Source organism: Cryptotermes secundus, unplaced genomic scaffold (assembly GCF_002891405.2).
Source record: "Cryptotermes secundus unplaced genomic scaffold, Csec_1.0 scaffold2444, whole genome shotgun sequence".
Taxonomy (NCBI): Eukaryota; Metazoa; Arthropoda; class Insecta; order Blattodea; family Kalotermitidae; genus Cryptotermes; species Cryptotermes secundus.
The window spans coordinates 387,324-406,437 of record NW_019723340.1 but is presented as its reverse complement, the minus strand read 5'-3'; the positions used below and the strand labels follow the sequence as shown (position 1 = coordinate 406,437).

General features: G+C 40.2%; 1 protein-coding gene across 2 annotated transcripts in view; it reads right to left on the bottom strand.

Annotated features, from left to right (window-relative positions):
• LOC117282116 overlaps positions 1-19,114 on the bottom strand; it is a 222,634-nt gene that overhangs the window by 7,154 nt on the left and 196,366 nt on the right. The window lies entirely within an intron of this gene.

Below are 19,114 nucleotides of genomic sequence, written 5' to 3'. Positions count from 1 at the left end.
TTTTATTACAGAATTAAATTGTTGGGATCTCATCACTAACTGCAGTTTTTCATAGTTTTCCTCAGTCTCTCAAACGGAAGGTATGTATGGTAATCGATATTCAAATAGGTCACTACATCTGTCCAGATTCTTAACTACTTTCTATCAACGATTTCTTGCCCATCTCACTCATGCTCTATATCCTCTATAGTTTAAATAGCCTAATTAAGTAGGATCAATCAGTCGCCCAATCAGTATCAGGTATATGATCCATCAATCAATCAGTCTTTTAGAAAAAACAGAGCAGTGACCAGCAATATATTTTATACAATGGCCAGTTTATGAAACTCAAATATCTATCATAAGCTAAGAAATAATGTGAAATGGAAGTTTACTCTTTATAATTTTATATTATGTTTTCATTTAGAACTTTATAACAATGAATATTCTTATGACATAAGTTTCAGTTTTCTGTATGGAAGAATATAGTGAGAAGGTAGACGCCTCTTCTTTGTCACTATTCAGACTTAGAGGCATTATTGGATGGGTCGACTGACTTTCAATGGGCAACCTGATGTTACATCCCAATAGATACAACTCTTCATCTATAAAGTTACTTCCATTAATGTGCTTGGACCACCTCTTTGTTCTAGAGGTCAGAGTGTCTGCCTACAGATCCAGAGGTCAGGGTTCGACTCCCGGCGCTACCAGATTTTCTGAGAAGTAGTGGGTCTGGAATGGGGTCCACTCAAACTTCTGAGGATAACTGAAGAGCTATTTCAAGGAAATAGCGTCTCCGGTCTAGAAAACCGAAATTAACGGCCGTTGGGATTCGTTGCGCTGACCACTCGACTCTCTCAATCAGCTAAAGTTGGCATTAAATTCGCCGACAAGCCGCGGTCGCTCGGTCGGTATAGTTTGCTTGTGGACTAGAACCACGGAGTTTTTTTTTTTTACTTGTTTGAGAATAAAAGCAGTTTTGTTTGGAAGGCTTTACTCCTGCACAGAACTTGTGAATGAGGAAGTCTTATCCTTGAACAGTAGCAATTAGTTGTTTAGGTATTCCAGACGTCAAACAGAACAGACTAGTCAGTTTTCCAGATTTCATCTTCGGTTGTGAGAACATCAGTTTTTTCTCGTTCATGATCAAGAATTAGTATTAGCACTCACTTAGGAATGTAACCTAAGCTTAGCCATCAAACACTGAGGGGTTTAGCACATCAGAATGTTCAGCAACCACATCGTATTACAGGAATATGAACCGTCTCTGGTTCAGTCCCCATGCTCCTATGAAATTCACTAGTTTCATAACTTGATTGTCACTGGATTCTTATTGTGTCACGATTACAAGGTCCATTGCGAGGCAACAGCTATATTAACGAGTATTGCAAGATAACGGATATGTACGCAACAATGGGAGCACGCGGTAGCATAGTTGGTTGAGGCACTATGCTACAAGCCGGAAGGTCGCGGGTTCAAGTCCCGATGAGGTCAATGGATTTTTTTTTCAATTGACCTAATCCTTCTGGCCGCACTATGGCCCTGGGATCGACTCAGCCTCTAACAGAAATGAGTACCAGGAATTAATTAAATAATTTTCCTGGGGAGTAAAGCGCGGCCGGCGCGTAGGGCTGACAAACTTGTCGCCATCTGTGAGCCGATTGTTTAGATAATGTGGGATCATCAACGTCGCACAGCCCTAGGGGCCTTCATGGCCTGTTACAGGGATAGCTTTACTTTACTTTTACGCAACAATGGATGAACTACTGGAGGTGGTAATTTCTATGCGGTCCATGTCGAGGTTATATACCCGAGATTTGCACATAACTTTTCAAGTAAACCTGTGTGGAGGCGGGGTAAAATACCTCCACCGTAGCCCTGTGAGTTGTAGGAGGCGACGAAAAGGGAACCCAGTGCCAGGGGGTCTAACTGGGCCACCCTGTTCATGGTGGATATAAATACGGGGAACTGGCCCTCCAGGTTGCGGGAGTCTTGAACCTGAGAGAGTAAAATGTGGTCATGAATCTAGCAGGACTCGGATCTGAGAAGGACTGTGCTGGCGAGTGCCAGCAGCAATTGTAAATGACAGACCCATCCTTTCGTCAGAGTGGATGTTACATAAGATAACCGCAAGTATTCAGTTGGAAAATAAAATTACTGGTCGTGATTCTGAAGGGGCTTGTCCTCTAGACGAAATTATTGGCGGTATACCGTCGGTCGTAAAGTAATTCTTACTCTGACACTGACTCTGACTTTCCAAGTAGGAACTTAGCAGCGGTCAAGCTTACGGCCGTTCGAATAACTCAGCTGCCGTTGTAGCATAAGACAAGTAGAAATGGTCTGCTCTGCAAAGCTTGAATCGAAAGGAAGAATTTCCGGTAACATACTATATTTGGAATACGCACACTTGAAAAAGGCAAAGCTCATTGATAAGGGACAAAGGCATCCTCCCGTTAGAAAGACTATTACATAAGGACTATGACCTCAAGGTTTCAGTTGCAAATGGACAAAATCGATGGTCATGAACCTCAAGGGGCTTGGAGCCAATATGAACTGATTGGCAGTAAACCGATTGTCGTAAAGTAACTCAGACTCTGACTTTGACTTACCAGCTACTGTATGTTTATGATTTCGGGTACATAACGAAATTGTGCAGGCAACAAGCAGAGGCCATAGAAAATCACGAAATTGTAAATGATAGCGATATCGAGAAAGGCGAAGTCCGACACAGTAAATATAGGGGGCTTAAACTTGGAGGCTGTCAAGCGTAGGACAGTTCAAGTGACTAAGCAGCCGTTCTAACATGAGCTACATGAGTTAGGGCACGACTTGCTGTGTCAAGCCTAGACTGACAGAACCTTTGTATATATTGCACATACATATACTCGCATACTACAGTTACATATACTTACTTACTTACTCATGGAACTGAGGCCTTTCTGGAGGAGCCGCCAATTCTGCATCTACTCAAGAATTTCCCAGCATTTTGTGGAACCCGAAGATTCATTACCGTGTTCACAAGAGCCCTCTACTGGTCCCTATCCTGAGCCAGATCTATCCAACCCATACCATCCCATCCTCTCTCTCTAAGATCCATTCTAATATTGTCCGCCCACCTACGCCTTGGTCTTCCCTATGGTCTCTTTCCTTCTGGCTTTCCCACCAATATCCTATATGCAATCCTCGTCTCCCCCATTCGTGCCACATGNCCACCGCATCCTCCTTGACTTGATCATTCTAATTATACTTGGAGAAGAGTACAAGTTATGAAGCTCCTCATAATGCAGTTTTCTCCAACCTCCTGTCACTTCATTCTTCCTCGGTCCAAATATTCTCCTCAACACCCTGTTCTCAAACACCCTCAGTCTATGTTCCTCCCTTAATGTCAGAGACGAAGTTTCACACCCATACAGAACCACAGGCAAAAGTATAGTTTTGTATATTCTAATTTTTATGTTTTTGGACAGCAGACGAGAGGACAGAATGTTCTGGACTGAATGGTAGCAAGCATTACCAGAGTTCAGTCGCCCCTTAATTACTACAGTTACAGTTACATAATCAAATGTAAATAAAATGTATCCATAAGGAATCTGTCTATGTAAAATTTCGGCTAGTAAAATTATAAATATAGATGTCATGTACTGCTGACTATGATCGCTGTTACTGACCGACCCGTCCTCTCTTTAGACAGGGCGCCCAAAATCGACAAAACCACGACTCTCTGATAGTAACAAAAGTCTGTTCTTGGACTCCAGATGGGGCTTGACACCAAGGAGACTGGCCGATTGACCGTCAGTTCTAAGGGATTTTGACTTCAAACAGTTAGTTGTACCCTTGTGGAGGCGATTTAGAATACCTCCACCGTAGCCCTAAGAGTCTTAGAAGGCGATGAGAAGATAATCAGGTGCTTGGGAGTATAAGTGGACCACCATGCCGCTGGGGAATATAAATGCAGGGATCTGGTCCTCCAGGTGCGTTGCCAATGAGTTGATCAGGCAATAAAATATAGTCTTGAGTCCAGAGGGACTAGTAACCAAGAATCACTGTGATGACGAGGGCCAGCAGCAATTTAGCAGTCAGTCAGCCAGATGATTCTGCAACTACCGTGAAACAAACTCAACGCCTACACAAAAAGTCCGACCCTTCCCCTCGTTGAAGAGGAGGTCCCACCTCTAAACATGTAAATATCTAGGAGAGAAGAAACCAAGAATCGCTGTGTTGGCGAGGACCAGCAGCAATTTAACCTAACAACCGAGGTAGATAGTTGTGAGGGAGTCACCATCCAGCGAGGAGAGGAGCCGATGAGCACGGGAACAATAAATTAATCCACATTGTTGGGAACAGTAACCGAACAACGACTATTGAAGAGATACTGAGAAGACTTAGTGTGTGCCGTAGGCAGAAGCCGGGTACGTGAATTAGCGAGAGAATTGTAACTACAAGTAATTACAATTCTCTCTATAGAGAACAACTTTGTAGAGTGTCTCTTGAACAGGGCAGTAAAATAATAACAAATCGCTAGTAGGCCACAGTTCGTTTATCTATATCATGCTGCCTTATTAAAAAGGCTTTATGTCTCAAATTCTATGATTTCTCTGTGGTCACAGTGATTAACTTGTTCCTCGATAACTTGTGTCTTTCAAGAATTCTTGATAGCCTTTCATACAAGTTGTCACCAGCCATGCCTTTCGTAACTTCCACACGAAACAATGAAGTAATGATATAAAGTTTGCCGTTCACATCTCGAATATGTAGCAACAAATGTGTTGTGACACTTGCATCAGTAGTGTCATCCACAGTTAGAAAAGTTCATGACTTCTGCACTGCATCATTTAAATATGCTGCAAAATCACTATTAATTTATTCTATGGGACGTATATTCCTTCTCTGGGTAGATTTATATTTTGAGATGCTGTTTTTTTAGTAGGCAAGTTACTTGCACTTTGGCCACCGTACACTGTTTATCAGATTCACTGTTCTAAAACGGTTCGTTATGCTATAGGCGGCTGAAATAATTGCTGGAGTTGTTGCTCCATGCAACTTATTTTGGGATGTAAAATCACTTTTTATTTCATATTGCAAAATACATCCTGATTTTCATTGTTCTTTCATAATACGAAAGTTGGCAGAATATCCGCCATGTTCTGAAGTCAAATTGCGTTTAAGACTGCGAATCCTAAATACGAGACTGTGTAACCTCAAGTTAGGCACACCGGGTAGGAGAGGTATTGTTCTTCCCAATCTTTGTTAACACTTTGTACTCACCATCTATTTTTCATAGGCGGTTTTGTCCTACAGTACTTTCTTTCTTCTTACGATCTTCGAAATACCTACCTTCGTCAAATCTTAAAACTTAAAACATTAACTCGTTATTAAAAAAAAAACAGAAGAATTTCTGTAAAATCCTCTGAGTCTGCTTAGAAGTGAATAATTACTGAACTCTGTGATCTCTTCCTGATCATTCATTCTGACTACCATACATTTCCACCATCGGAAATTTGTCAATAGAGACTTAACGAATTTGCTTTCCTTTAATGATATTCGTCTGTAGAGAGATGTAGCAGGCTTTATAAATGAGTAATTATATATTCTGATAAATGTGAAAATGTTTGAGCACTTCACCATGAAGACATATTGGTAACGGAGTTGAAACTCCACTTATTCCCAGCTTCTGCACCAAATGGAGGTGAAAGGTCAGATTCAAACTCTCTTCGTTTTACTGCCGAATAGATACTCGTCAGTATCCAGTGTATAGGAAGCCGCATGGTCCCCAGAGTTGGTCTGGTCGTGGCAGTAAGATACAGAAATGATTCCCCTACAGGAAATCTCATCCCAGTCCCGCCCATAGGCAGTACTTTGCCAACTGAACTAATGCCATTCATCGTGATCTATTTCTATGCGTACTTTTCCCAAGTAGACCTATAGACTTCAACACCTGAAATGTTTAAGATATAACCTCAAATTTTCACTCTGCCTTCATTGGTTCTTGTTTCATATTAACCTACAGAAAGTTACACAGTGTTGTAGGAACGTATATGATCTGTCATATTATAAAATTTCATATGACTAGCTGTGTAATTAATCAGTTCTGATCATCATCATCATCATCTTCTGACCGTCGGGTTTCTTGGTTTCCTTCATTCCTTCCGGAAGAGCACCAGGATGATTTTGCAGTGTCAGCTTCCTTCTATATCTCTTCAAACTCATCATATATAGGCAATAACTTCTTTAAGAGACAACTTCTGACGGGAGGGGTGGACGGAAATATTTAGGATCAAGTCAGACACCGGGCAGTCATATTAGGGACATTGAATTTCGTGGTAATTCTGGAGCAACAGTATTAGATATTTTGCTCTAATGAAGTAATATGTTCGTCTGCATTAAATGTACTAACAAGCGAGGGAATTGTTATGATTTTTTAATATTATTATTACATCCGTAATCGTCAAGAAGGTCTCTGATTCGGTTAAGAGAAAAGTATTGTACTCGTACATCAGGGTTGAGTAGACTTCTGCATGGCAAGTGCATTCCTTATTGTCAGCACTGCCCTTTGAAAATAAAAGGCCGTGTCTTGTTACCAAGCAACACTGGAAATAATGTAAAGAGTTGTTTATAGGCCCGTTACATGTGCGATACAATCCTGTAGAGAAAAGAGGTTGATCTTGGATTCATTTAGTGTAATACAATCTCAACTTCATACCTCGCATATAGAAGTTTTAAGGTTTTCAAGGATGTGATGGTTAAGATAATGGTCTACTGGGTTGTGACACCGTGGAGTTTTGTGTGTGGACACCGATGCTTCGGAGGAATTTGCCATTTTCATCTTCAAGGCTGATGTACATTCATTTTCATTACAAATTCTTCATTTCATAACTACTCGCTTTTTTAATTTCCTTTTTCCACGAAGTTTATTTCAGAACCTACACACTTCAGCCTTGAAGAAGGATCCTGCATGATTCTCCGCAACGTCGATGTCCGCGAACAGTCTATACGAAGATCATAATCTGTATCTTGCAAGACATGTCGATCCCATTTCTGACACAAATAAATACTCGTATAAGAAAAAAGTTCAGTGCACCAACCGTCTCATGTTCGACTAATGTGGTTTCGTGCTGTAACTTTGGCTGTGACTTTTCATACTTTCCATGAGATAGCAGCATCATATAAGGCAGACAAACACTCTTCCATATTTCACGTCTATTTTATACTACCGCCTTTTCATCTATTCGTATCCATCATACTGATAAGCTTCCGACGCGACAACATAACCGCATTCCTTCAGTGAGAGCCCTAAACACAAGTATTGATGCCCGTAAGCTATGCTATTTCCATACACTGCAGGCGTCTTCACAAAGACCTGTACGGCTGAAAAATGACGTTTCATACTGGACGTGTGCTTATTTCTAAAGTTCAATGCTTTCCCGTTTCTTAGTTTCTTAGTTCATTAGTGTATCATTATGAATAAAATAGCAGAAATCTTTCATCTCATTTTTGTCACACTGTTATCTCTCGAAAGCTGCATATAGCACAGCAGTTTCGGGTGCCCTGACCCTTCTGTTTTTGAAATGGTTGTAAAGAGAGAAATGTCTAGAACACATTTGTGTTCCCCTAGTGGGCGAAGGGAGAAGAGATGGCACTGGTTATGGCTGTCATAGTGACAGAATGTTAGCAAGATGTATTTCTTATATCGAGAGTGTCTGAAGAGAGTCATGCGGAAACAAGCAAATAAGATTCCTGTCTGCTTATGGTTGGACAGCGCATATCAGGAAAAGAGAGACAAAAAATGCACGCGGAAAGCGTGAGATTGTGAGCGGCCATGCGCAAAATGCTGAGAAATGAATTTCAAATGAACGTTTCCGCCCAAGGCAAGGGTATCGGTTTGCGTCATATAATATTCATATTACTATAGAAAAAGGTAAACCTATCCATGCAACAGGCCATGAAGGCCTCGAGTGGTGTGAGAGGTCGAGGCTCCCAAATCAATCGGCTCACAGATGGCGGTAAAGTTGTCAGCCTTACTCGCCGGCAGCCCTTTACCCACCAAGCAGGTACCTGATACTCATTTCTGTTAGAGGCTGAGCCGACCCCAGGGCCATATTGGGGCTGGAAGGATTAGGTAAATTGAAAAAAAATCAATGATCTCATCGGAATCAAACCCGCGACCTTCCGGCTTATAGCACAATGCCTCAACCAACTACGCTACCACGTGCCCGTTCATATTACTATAGGAACATACAATAATATACGTGTAAAACGAAACGACGTGTGAGATTTTACGAGTAATACAAACTGAATATCTTGAAAAATATAAAACTATTTTCTCAATAGTGTGCATACTGAGGAGCCGGGAAAGCGCAGCCAGTATAGCGGCTGGCTACGGGCCGGACGACAGAGGGTTCGGAGTTCAAGTCCTGGTAGTATAAATAGTTTTCTCTTCTCCAAGTCATCCAGACCGGTTCTGGGGCCTATTGAACCTCCAATTCAATGGGTACCGGAGGCTCTTTCCCCAGCGGTAAAGTGGCCGGAGCTTGAAGCTGACCACTCAGCTCCAACTAGTGTCGAGATAAAAGAAAAGCTTTATAGCGTGCATACCGTTTAAATATATTGTACCATGATCGGAATATAAGTGTCATATTGCAATTATGAAAATTATAATATTATTCTTCTTATTCCTTGACGGATTAGGCTCTCTGGCCTGTTCCCTTACGTTCAGAAGTAATCTGAAGCTATGTACGTTATAGGCAGTTGGTAGGACTGTCGCAAGGCCGCTACCTATACAGGACAACGCAGACACAGAACAGACACAAACAGACATACTTGCCTCGAATGGGGTTTGCATCGACGATCCCAGTGTTCGAGTGGGCGAAGACATTTCGTGCCTTAGACGGAGCGGCCATTGTGACCTACACATTATATTCATTTAACCTAAAAATGGACACCTTCAGGTACACATTTTATTTAATCTTTTATCTAAGTAAATCCAATTTTTGGAACATTATGCGGGTTGTTATATTGCAACACAGACGTCAAGATAGTAACGGAATGTTTCTTACTATGAAGTACGAGTATATAATTTTTTAAAGAGATTTGAACCTTTTGGACATGCTAAGAGTAATAGTTAGAATTATATATATCAAACTCAAAGTTTAGTAGAGCCGGGATAGCGTAGTCGGTATAGCGACTGGCTATTTGTTGGGCGACCAAGGGGTCGGAGTTCGAGTCTAGGTGGGGGCAGAATTTTCATTTCTCCACGTCGTTCAGACCGGCTCTAGGGTCCACCCAACCTCTATCCAATTGGTACCGGGGGTTTTAGCCGGAGAAGACCGTTCATGCCTCAGAACGTGCGGCCACTTTTATCGGCATCGTACGACTATACTCATATATAACTCAAGCGTGAACCGTATTAGAATATTTGTAATCTATTTTCAAGTCCTCAAGAATGAAAAAAACAACACAAACTCACAAAGGAAACCCTCTACTCTTCGATACAATGCCATAGGTTTGTATGAGTACTTCACGCTAAAATGAATGTAAAAATGTTTAACTTTTAATCGAGTTACGTTTCATATTTTATGACTAATATTCAAAAATATAACGAAGCACATGAATTGTAACGAAATTTACATTACTGATTACTAACATGGCTCCATATTATAAGTACAATTTATTAACGAGCAGTAAACTTTAAGGGATGTGTCCTGTTATGTGTTAGTACTATGTGTGTTTTGTTTTACCTATCAAACACAACAATATACCAAAAACTCGTTTACATTTCTCTGTGCATAACTGAGCTAAAATGCAGTCACAATGACGGTGGAAAGCCCGGAACGAACAACAGAGGAAATCTGTACATAAATGTAATTTTATTTAAACTAAAGGGGGAATGAAGCACCAAGAATATCTAGAATATGGTATTTCCATGGGATCAATATTTTAATAATATTTTAACCTATTAATATATTTTTAATACTTTAAGACTCTTAAGACGTTTTAAATAAATGTTTACTACATATTTAAAGCAGAATAAAAACACATCCACTTAATCTGTGCGTATAAAGGTGATTAAAGAAAAGGAAAGAAGAACACCATATACAATATATGACTTCATATGGGTGGCATAATTCAGTACAAGTAGTATAAGTCTTGTTAATGTATCGCCTGGTGTTGGCCCCATGGGCCGAAGCATGTTGTGACACTGTACGACGAATAAACTCAGTTATGCACAGTGAAATGTTTGCGAGTTGTTTGGTATATTTTTGTGTTCGACAGGAAAAACAAAACTCATATATAATAGCAAACTTCTTGAAAATTGCCTGATGATGATCCAGCTGGATCGAAATATATGGCGAATATATTTACTTACTTAATTACTTATGGAACTGAGCCCTTCTTGAGGAGAAGCCAAATCTGCAGCTACTCAAGAATTTCCCAGCACTTTATGGGCCCCGGAGGTTCATTACCGTGTTCACAAGAGCCCTCCACTGATCCCTGTCCTGATCCAGATCAATCCAATCCATACCATCCCATCCTCTCTAAGATCCATTTTAATATTGTTCATCCACTTATGCCTTGGTCTTCCTAGTGATCTCTTTCCTTCTGGCTTTCCCACCAATATCCTATATGCATTCCTTTTCTCACCCATTCGTGCTACATGCTCTGCCCACCTCATCATCCTTCATTTGATCATTATAATTATACGTACTTGGAGAAGAGTACAAGTTATGAAGCTCCTCATAATGCAGTTTTCTCCAACCTCCTGTCACTTCATTCTTCCTCGGTCCAAATATTCTCAACACCCTGTTCTCAATCACCATCAGTCTATGTTCCTCCCCTAATGTTCAGAGACCAAGTTTCACACCCATACAGAACCACAGGCATAAGTATAGTTTTGTATATTCTAATTTTTATATTTTTGGACAACAGACGAGAAGCCAAAAGGCTCTGGACTGAATGGTAGCAAGCATTACACGAGTTCAACCTCCTCTTAATTTCCTCCTGAATCAGATTTTGATTTGTTATCATCGTTCCCAAATATCTGAACTGTGCCACATTTTCAAAACATCTGTTTTCTATCGTTATGTCATGATTTTGCCCTGCATTTTGGTGACAAGACAGCAACATATACTTAGTTTTCTCTATGTTTACTTCTAGACCAACCTCCCTACTTGCGTCAATATATGTAATAAATTAATGTTTATGCAATAGTATTGGTTTACTTGTTACGATTTTTTTTTTGTGTTGAAGATTGTGTAATAATCCTATATGATTTTACTATGTTGTCAACGTGTATAAAATGGTACCATCTTATACGTTTAATACGTTAGAACGTAGAAATGTAATTGTCACTGAGTAGTTCAAATATTTGAGTCGTGATACTTGCTAGAGAACTATTGATGTACTCGTATAAGCTTACATTACTTTAAATCGGAGCTGTTATTGTATTGTGATTCACAAAAGGCGAATTTCAGGAAAGAAGACAAGTATATGTCACAGGTCTATTTGCATATTTTTGAATCCACAGTTTATATGGAGGCTAAATCTAGTTAATGTGATATTGAAATCTAGGTTCGTATTGACGTGAAAGCGTCATATATACGGATACTTTAAGTTTGCACGAGAACAATAGACAAAGCTAGTGAAGAAGAAGACAGAAACGTAATTTGATTTTACTAAGTCCTATGGTAGTAACAGGTACGCTGTGAAAAACAAACAAAATTCTTACACTCCTCCTCGCTTAAGGAAGTTTACAACTAAACAACACAATTCTAGGGAGAATGAAGTCAGTTTATTTATTTGTAGTTTATTGAACGACACCACCAGAATTCACACTGCATAGCGTGGAATGATTGGAAGATAGTGAATAATATATTGGAACGAATGTCGAAGAAATGATCGTGGTCAGATTGAAGGCACAGTCCCGGAATTTGTCTGGAGGAAATGAGGAAAACTACAGAGACCTCAGTCAGTATAACCGGTGTCATAGACGAGATTCGACCTGGGCACCTTCTCATTATAAATCAGAATCGTCACCACTTGAGCCAACTTGTTAATTTATTGGGAACAAATAAGATGGAAATTCCTAAATAATTTTTGCCAAATAAGACCAAACTGTTTCATTCATCAGTCTCAGATCCTACAGATGACGTATCACTAACAAAAAGTTCGAAGCTGATGCCTCCCATTCCAAGGCAAGGGTGGTGTCAGTACATTTTGGTATTTGGCGTCAGTAGCAATGACGAATTTATTTGGTTGAGAATGGAATCGTATCGTCATATATACCGCGTAAAGGGCACTAATTAGGAAAAAGCTACATAATTAAACACCTTCTCTGAAGCAGTCCTCATTGTGATGGTGAATTCATTGCATTAATTATTCTGTGAGCAATGAAAACGTTTAAGCCAATAAGAGCCAACCTCTTCAGTGTTCAATAATGTATGAACGAAGGTACGATATTAGGCCCCATTGCTACAGACATTACTGATGCCTTTCTATAAATATCCGTAATCGTACAGTTGCTCAGATTTCGTTGTCTCAGAAATCTGATAGCGGACACTATATTCCTCGCGATGAGGATGAACGCACACAAGCACTACAGTAATAGGCACATTCCAGACGTGGCTGAGTTAGTTGTGGGAATTGATTGCGGTATTTGTTACGTGACGATTGAACATACAGTTGAAACAATTTGTTGAGTAGAGCGGAAAAGTAAGTAACGTGAAAAGATGTATTAGACGCTGTTATTGATGACAATCTAGAAGTAAACGCCCTACAGAGAAGGTAAACATGTAAAAGGTAAAGTTGTCCCTCTGTTTAATTAATTAAACACTACATCATTAAGGCTTATGGGGGAGTTGATGTATATATCCACATTTTTTTTACCTCGGCACAGGCTGGATGTGAGTGGCCAGCTTCACTCCCCAGTCGCTTTATCGCCAAGGAAGGAACCCCTTTTACCCATTGGATAAGAGGCTGGGTGGGCCCCAGGGACGGTCTGGACGACATAAAGAGAAAATTCTTGACTCTACCTACAATGCAGGTCTAAGTCGTTAGTAAGAGATAGCTCATTAACCGTATGAAAAGATGGCAAAGGTCAAGAAGTAAGAAGAGAATGTAGCAAGTCAAAATTAAATAAGATCCAAACGTATGTGACAGTGGTATGTTAATATATCTATTGTGTTTCTGGACATTATCCGTTATCCATGTCTAAAAACTCAGTTGGGCCCAATCAGTAGAGCTACTCCCTATCTCCTGGCACCTGCACCAACATAAGTTAGGGTATACAAACCAAGTAAAACACAAATCATCTGCGAGTGTTAAGACAAACGTGAAAAATATAAAAAGAAATCCATACCCATGAGGCCTAGCATAAGAATACTATTAGAATAGATTTCATCACTATGAATACAAATTCTGAATACGGTAGCAACAGAAGAAACACAAATTCCCCACTGAATCTACACTGGACGGAGTTGTAGTTTTTCTTACTTCTGCTGCGATAATGGAAGTCCAGATATTACTATTATATTCGTTTCTTTCCTGAAGTTCATTACTGTTATTCTATTGATCTGGAGGAGTTAAAATTGCACAATGTACGTATGAGGAGTTATCGCCTAGATGTTCTCTTTCTTTCATTTCGAATTCTGCCCTTCCGTTTTGGAAATTGCTGGTCTCCGAGTTCCTACTCGGTATATCAGAGACTCTGAATTGTTTATTGTCTGCTTCTCATATATAAATTGTCTCCCTGCTAGATGTACATCAGCTGCTAGTGTTGTTTGCGAGGACGTTAACGTATTCGGAGCCAGGAAGGTTATTCTAAATAATTTGTTTTAGTATGCTATACTTATTATTATTATTTGGATGTCGAGTTAACACACAAATAAATAAGAATTATTTGAGTTTTTGTTGTTATTATTAACGTCTATGTGTGTTTGTACGCGTATAGTTCTTTCTCGCCACATAACGGGCCACCCACTGGAATGTACTCATCTTATTTTTCTCACCTGTTAATGATAACTTTAATTTTTCATCGAATTATTAATTTATTGCTATTATACAGACTGCCTTGTTTTGTATTTTGTTTGCTAGTTATGTTTGTGTCCTTCTACGTACTCCTGCTAACTTTGTAATTGGTCTCTGAGCTGTTAAATTTGCAAGTATATAAACAAGATTTGAATTGAATTATTATTATTATTATTGTTATTATTATTCTTTCTAAAGCATTATACTTTACATTTCACAATTCTTAATAACAACTTAAATTTGTCTAATTAAATTATTATTATTACTTTGTTTGCTCCTTTGCATTAATGTGTTTTCCACCAGTGCTTACTTGTAATTACTCTTTACCTTTATGTTGTGTATGTGCATAATGTACGAGTATCTACACTGTGCTGTGTTTGTAATTGGCCTTGTAGCTGTTGACTCGGCACATAAATAATAAAGAATTTAATTTAATTTAATTATTATATACTGCTATCTTGTGGTACCCGAAATCAAATTTCGTTTGTAACAGTAACAACGAAATTATTACGTTATATAAGCGCTTGACAATAACAAATATCCCAGTTTTAGGCATAAACTGAAAGGGAAACAAGGTATAAAAATAGTCTGGAAGATATTGCTGGTATATCCCAGAAGAAAGAACTATTCATAACCACCGATGTGAAGAACTGAACTCAACTCCTAGAAGGCTATAACAAATTCTTAATGAGAACAATTCCATATATGCCGCACAGTCTCTTACCAAACAGTGTGGCAGAACCTGGGCACTTTAGACTTTTATTTAGTAGATGCTCAGTTCGAATTTAGGTTGTGTTACAAGTTATGGTGACTGATGTTTTTCGTGCCTTTCTTCAGTCCCTCAAGGGAAATTCCGGAATAGAGTACCTCAATTAGGTCACAACCTGTTCCTTCCAAATCCATTCCAATCCGCCACTCATAAACTACCCTACCTTTCGAGGCTAAATTTCTACGTACTGACAGAATTGACAAATAAATCTCACAGAATCCATTATGGGAGCTGACTAACCGTAATGTAGGAATATGCAGGTAATTACAGAGACTCTTTGTCTGCTGGGATACACGCCGTGTAGTTCGGTAGGCCACAGAACACTGCAATGTACATGGGCTATGTTCTTTTATGTTGTTATATCGTTCCTTCAACAAAGTCCACACCAGAATTACCAAGAAATTCTACTTACATGAAAATTGGGAAAGAAGAGGAAAGCAAGACAGAATATAGCACCTTCCCTGAAACCCTTTCATAAAATGGAAATAAAGAGTTCAGGACTTTTGTTTTCAATGCCTTCTAAATTGAATAGTTGTAAGATTTGAGGTTCTCACGGCGGTGATTATGAAGAAAGCAGTCTTCTGGGATATGGCGCCGTATGTATACGGCGTCACATCCCAGAAGACTACTTTCTGGTTAGTTTTTATTCTTGCCTTTATACCTATGAACAGCCTTACAGACCGATTCCATCCATCAGTACACCCAGCGAGGCGTAGGTGTGAGTGACTTCCCCGCCTACAGTGACTGGTTTCATTTCTCAACTTATGTTCATGTCTCTGCCACTTTAATTGCCGGCGGCAATATGTGAAAAAGCCTATTCCCTGTATTACGCTACTGCCATTATTCGACGTCATTTCCGTCAAATAGAATTGGATATGAACGTTAATTGACAGGGCGAAAGCATGGGGCGAGCAGATCGGAGTGCAGTCATTCTCTCAAATTACACATCCAGTCGACTGTTGTCAAAGAGTTGCTTGTGACCGAACTGGGTGATATCTGTATTAGCGCGCTTAGGTCAGTTCAGCACTTGGATTTGCATATGCTATCTGGGTGTGGTCCATTATTCCACTAGGGAGTCTGGAAAGTTCAAACCCTGAATATAAGAGACCCCACCTTTTGAGAATACATGGGCAAAGTTGGTATGGGGTGAAGGATTACTAAACTCTGTTTTAGTGGGATTCCTCGTGACGTGGCTTCTGTAGTGTCTTCTTGAAGTTTACTCTTAAGAGAGATAGTCCATAATAACGCAATTAGTGATGGCAGGGGCTTGTTAATGACTTAACGATTGGGTGATCTTCAAGCTAAACTTCTGAATAGATTATTCCAAGCCTAGCGTCAATTTTACATGTTTTTCCTTGTTCAGAATCAATGTATGAGGTGGGCAGGGCACGTAGCACGAATGGGGGAAAAGACGAACGCATATAGGATATTGGTGGGAAAGCCAGACGGAAAGAGATCACTGTGAAGACCAAGGCGTAGGTGGGTGGACAATATTAAAATGAATCTTAGTGAGAGGAGATGAGATGGTATGGATTGGATTGATCTCGCTCAGGATAGAGACCACTGGAGGGCTCTTGTGAACACGGTAATGAACCTTCGTGTTCCATAAAATGCTGGGAAGCTCTTGAGTAGCTGCAGAATTGGCGGCTCCTCAAGAAGGGCTCAGCTCCATGAGTGAGGCAACATCGAGACTAATCTCTGCTATAGATCGAATCCAGAGCCCGTGTGTTGGGCGCCGGACGAAGATTTGGGCATATGTAATCTACGATATGTGGACGAGATTTCAGTGAATGCATGAGAAAACAACGAAAACTACAATCAAAATCGAAATTAGGGTATACATNTAACTGATTTCGAAAGGGCAGCAGGCTTCAAGCTTGACCCAAGCCACTTGCTGCTTGTCTCAGGGGGGAAGATTCCAAATTGTGAGGCGAAAGTGGGGAATTTCACAAAACCCTAACCATACACAAACATCAATTGACCTTCCCATAAACTGGACAGTTACAACTTACATCTTAAGCAAATGCCATTCCAAGTCGCTAATGAACACTTCTCATGTAGCCTTTTGGATTTGAATAAATGAAAATTCAAATACTTGAGCTGAAAATTCCCAGGTCATTTCTCCAAATCATTTAACACGCAGTTAACCGAGAACCAAAATTCCGCTCTCCTTGCCTACGGCAGTTACAAAATGTTTCTACTTAGCATGGATTAACAAGTTCATTTCATGAATACTCATTTTAGTGAGCACAGTTCAGGCTCTTCCACGTACAATAAAAACTGAAATACCAGATTGTCGAGTTATGTTCCCTCATTTTATGACTCTGTGACAAGTTGACGGAAAGCATGAGACGATACCCGACCCACTGCTAAGCAACGGCGACCGCAACAGTTGGGACATTGTTGGATGAGGTGTTTTCTATACGATCCGAAATGAATTTTATAAGGAGAGCGAGTGGAGAATGAGCCTCAAGGGTCTTGGCGCCGAGATGAACGGATCTTTGGTAAACCGCCAGTCATAAAGTATCTTCAAATTTGACTTTGATATACAGTGTCAGTGTGAGTGAGTAGTGAGGAGTTGGAATTATCGCGAGGGCTGTTTACCGAGCAACTTATAGTGAAGACTATAGCAGGCTGAGACAGCGTGTACTATACTGATTTAGAGAAGGATAAGGGACGTGAACTGCTGCAGTTAGTGATATCTGATGAGGAAAACGGATCGGTGAACTTCAGTGTACACCAAGACGGCGGACGTCCCAGTACCGGGATTCCGGAAGTACCAGACACAGAAGCGAACACCGACGGAATCTGAATATCATGCCATCACGAACAAATATCCAGAAGCAGCGTCTGTAGTGCAACAAATATGTAAAATACTCGGTGACATTTTGAAACTTGCCGGGTGTACAGCGGCTAATGCTGGGGACTTCTATTATGAATATCACAGAGGAGAACACAGCAAACTTGTGCAAAGCTCCAGATGGGAAACCGCTTTTTGGGGCCCTTTACGGTATGTGCGCGGTAACACAGAATGAACTGGAGGCCGTTTTGAAGATGAGTCAACAGAAGGATAAAGTGGTAGTGTGAATAAAACTTCAGTGGAATCAACGGCCTAGGACGACTGCCAGGAAGTAAAGAGAAGCATGAGGCATCTCTCGCAGACAGCCAAGAAGTCGACTAAACCAATCCCAACATCCGCAGCTGTCAAGCTGCCTCCAAAAGCAGTGTTAACTCGCAACTTCTTCGCACCTCTCAGAACTGCTGACAAGGACATGGAAACTACTGGCGCAGGAAACACCTTACCGGAACAGGAGGCTCACAGAAAACCAGGTAGGCCGCCACCAGAAAGGATGACTTCTACTATAAACCTCATTCGATTCCACGGCTTGAAAGACCACGACAAAGGAGAGTACGTGTTCAGAAATAAACAAAAGGGAAGGCGTATCATAGCCGAAAAAATGGAGGACTGGGTTCGAATCCCATTCGAGACATAGATGTCTATGTGCGTTTATTCTGTGTTTGTGTTGTTCTATGTGGAGGTAGTGGCCTTGCGAACGGCTGATCCCCCGTCCAAGGCGTCCTGCCGACTGTGAATAGGATTAAGGAACTGAAGAATAGGCCAAAGTCCAAAACGTTGTAGAACCGTAGTGAGAGAGAGAGAAAATATATATATTGAATTATTTATATAATTTACTTAAGGATAGTGCCACTGACTCAGGCTGAAGGTTTGATGCTAGTGAGCACTGAAGTAGGAGAGAATTGGGAAGAATTTGTCGCGACCTAATTTAACGTGTTATCCCGAAGATTTTATGATGGAACTGAAGAAAACCACAGGCCAAATAATCGGTGCCTCGCCTGAGAATCAAACTGAGCACCTCCCAAATACGTACCAAAAGCGTTACCGCTTGAACCAGCCTGCTCACTTGTTGAAGTACGTAGCTTTTATTTAAATGCTCGTTGACGCTTCTTAAATGCTGTAATAAAGAAGTTACTACAAGTTCTTACACGAAAACGTCAGAAACTCATAAGCAGACCAAACAGAACTAATTTTCATTAGTAAAAACTAGAAGTTTGACATTCTGTTATTGAAAAACCGAACCAGAAGTTTGATATATACTGTTTACTACTCATTTCAGCAAAACCTAGCTCTCGCCTATTTATATTAGTTGGAAGTAGCTCTCTGGTTAGTCTTGTCAGTATGAAGTAATTTACCGCATTTCTTGGTATATAGTAATATTCGTCTTATTTTACAAAGTAGAAGTACATATCAAACACATTGATCACACAATTCCATATATGCACTCGGACCACAAGAGGATGTTATAGCTATTTTGCTGAAGATACCAT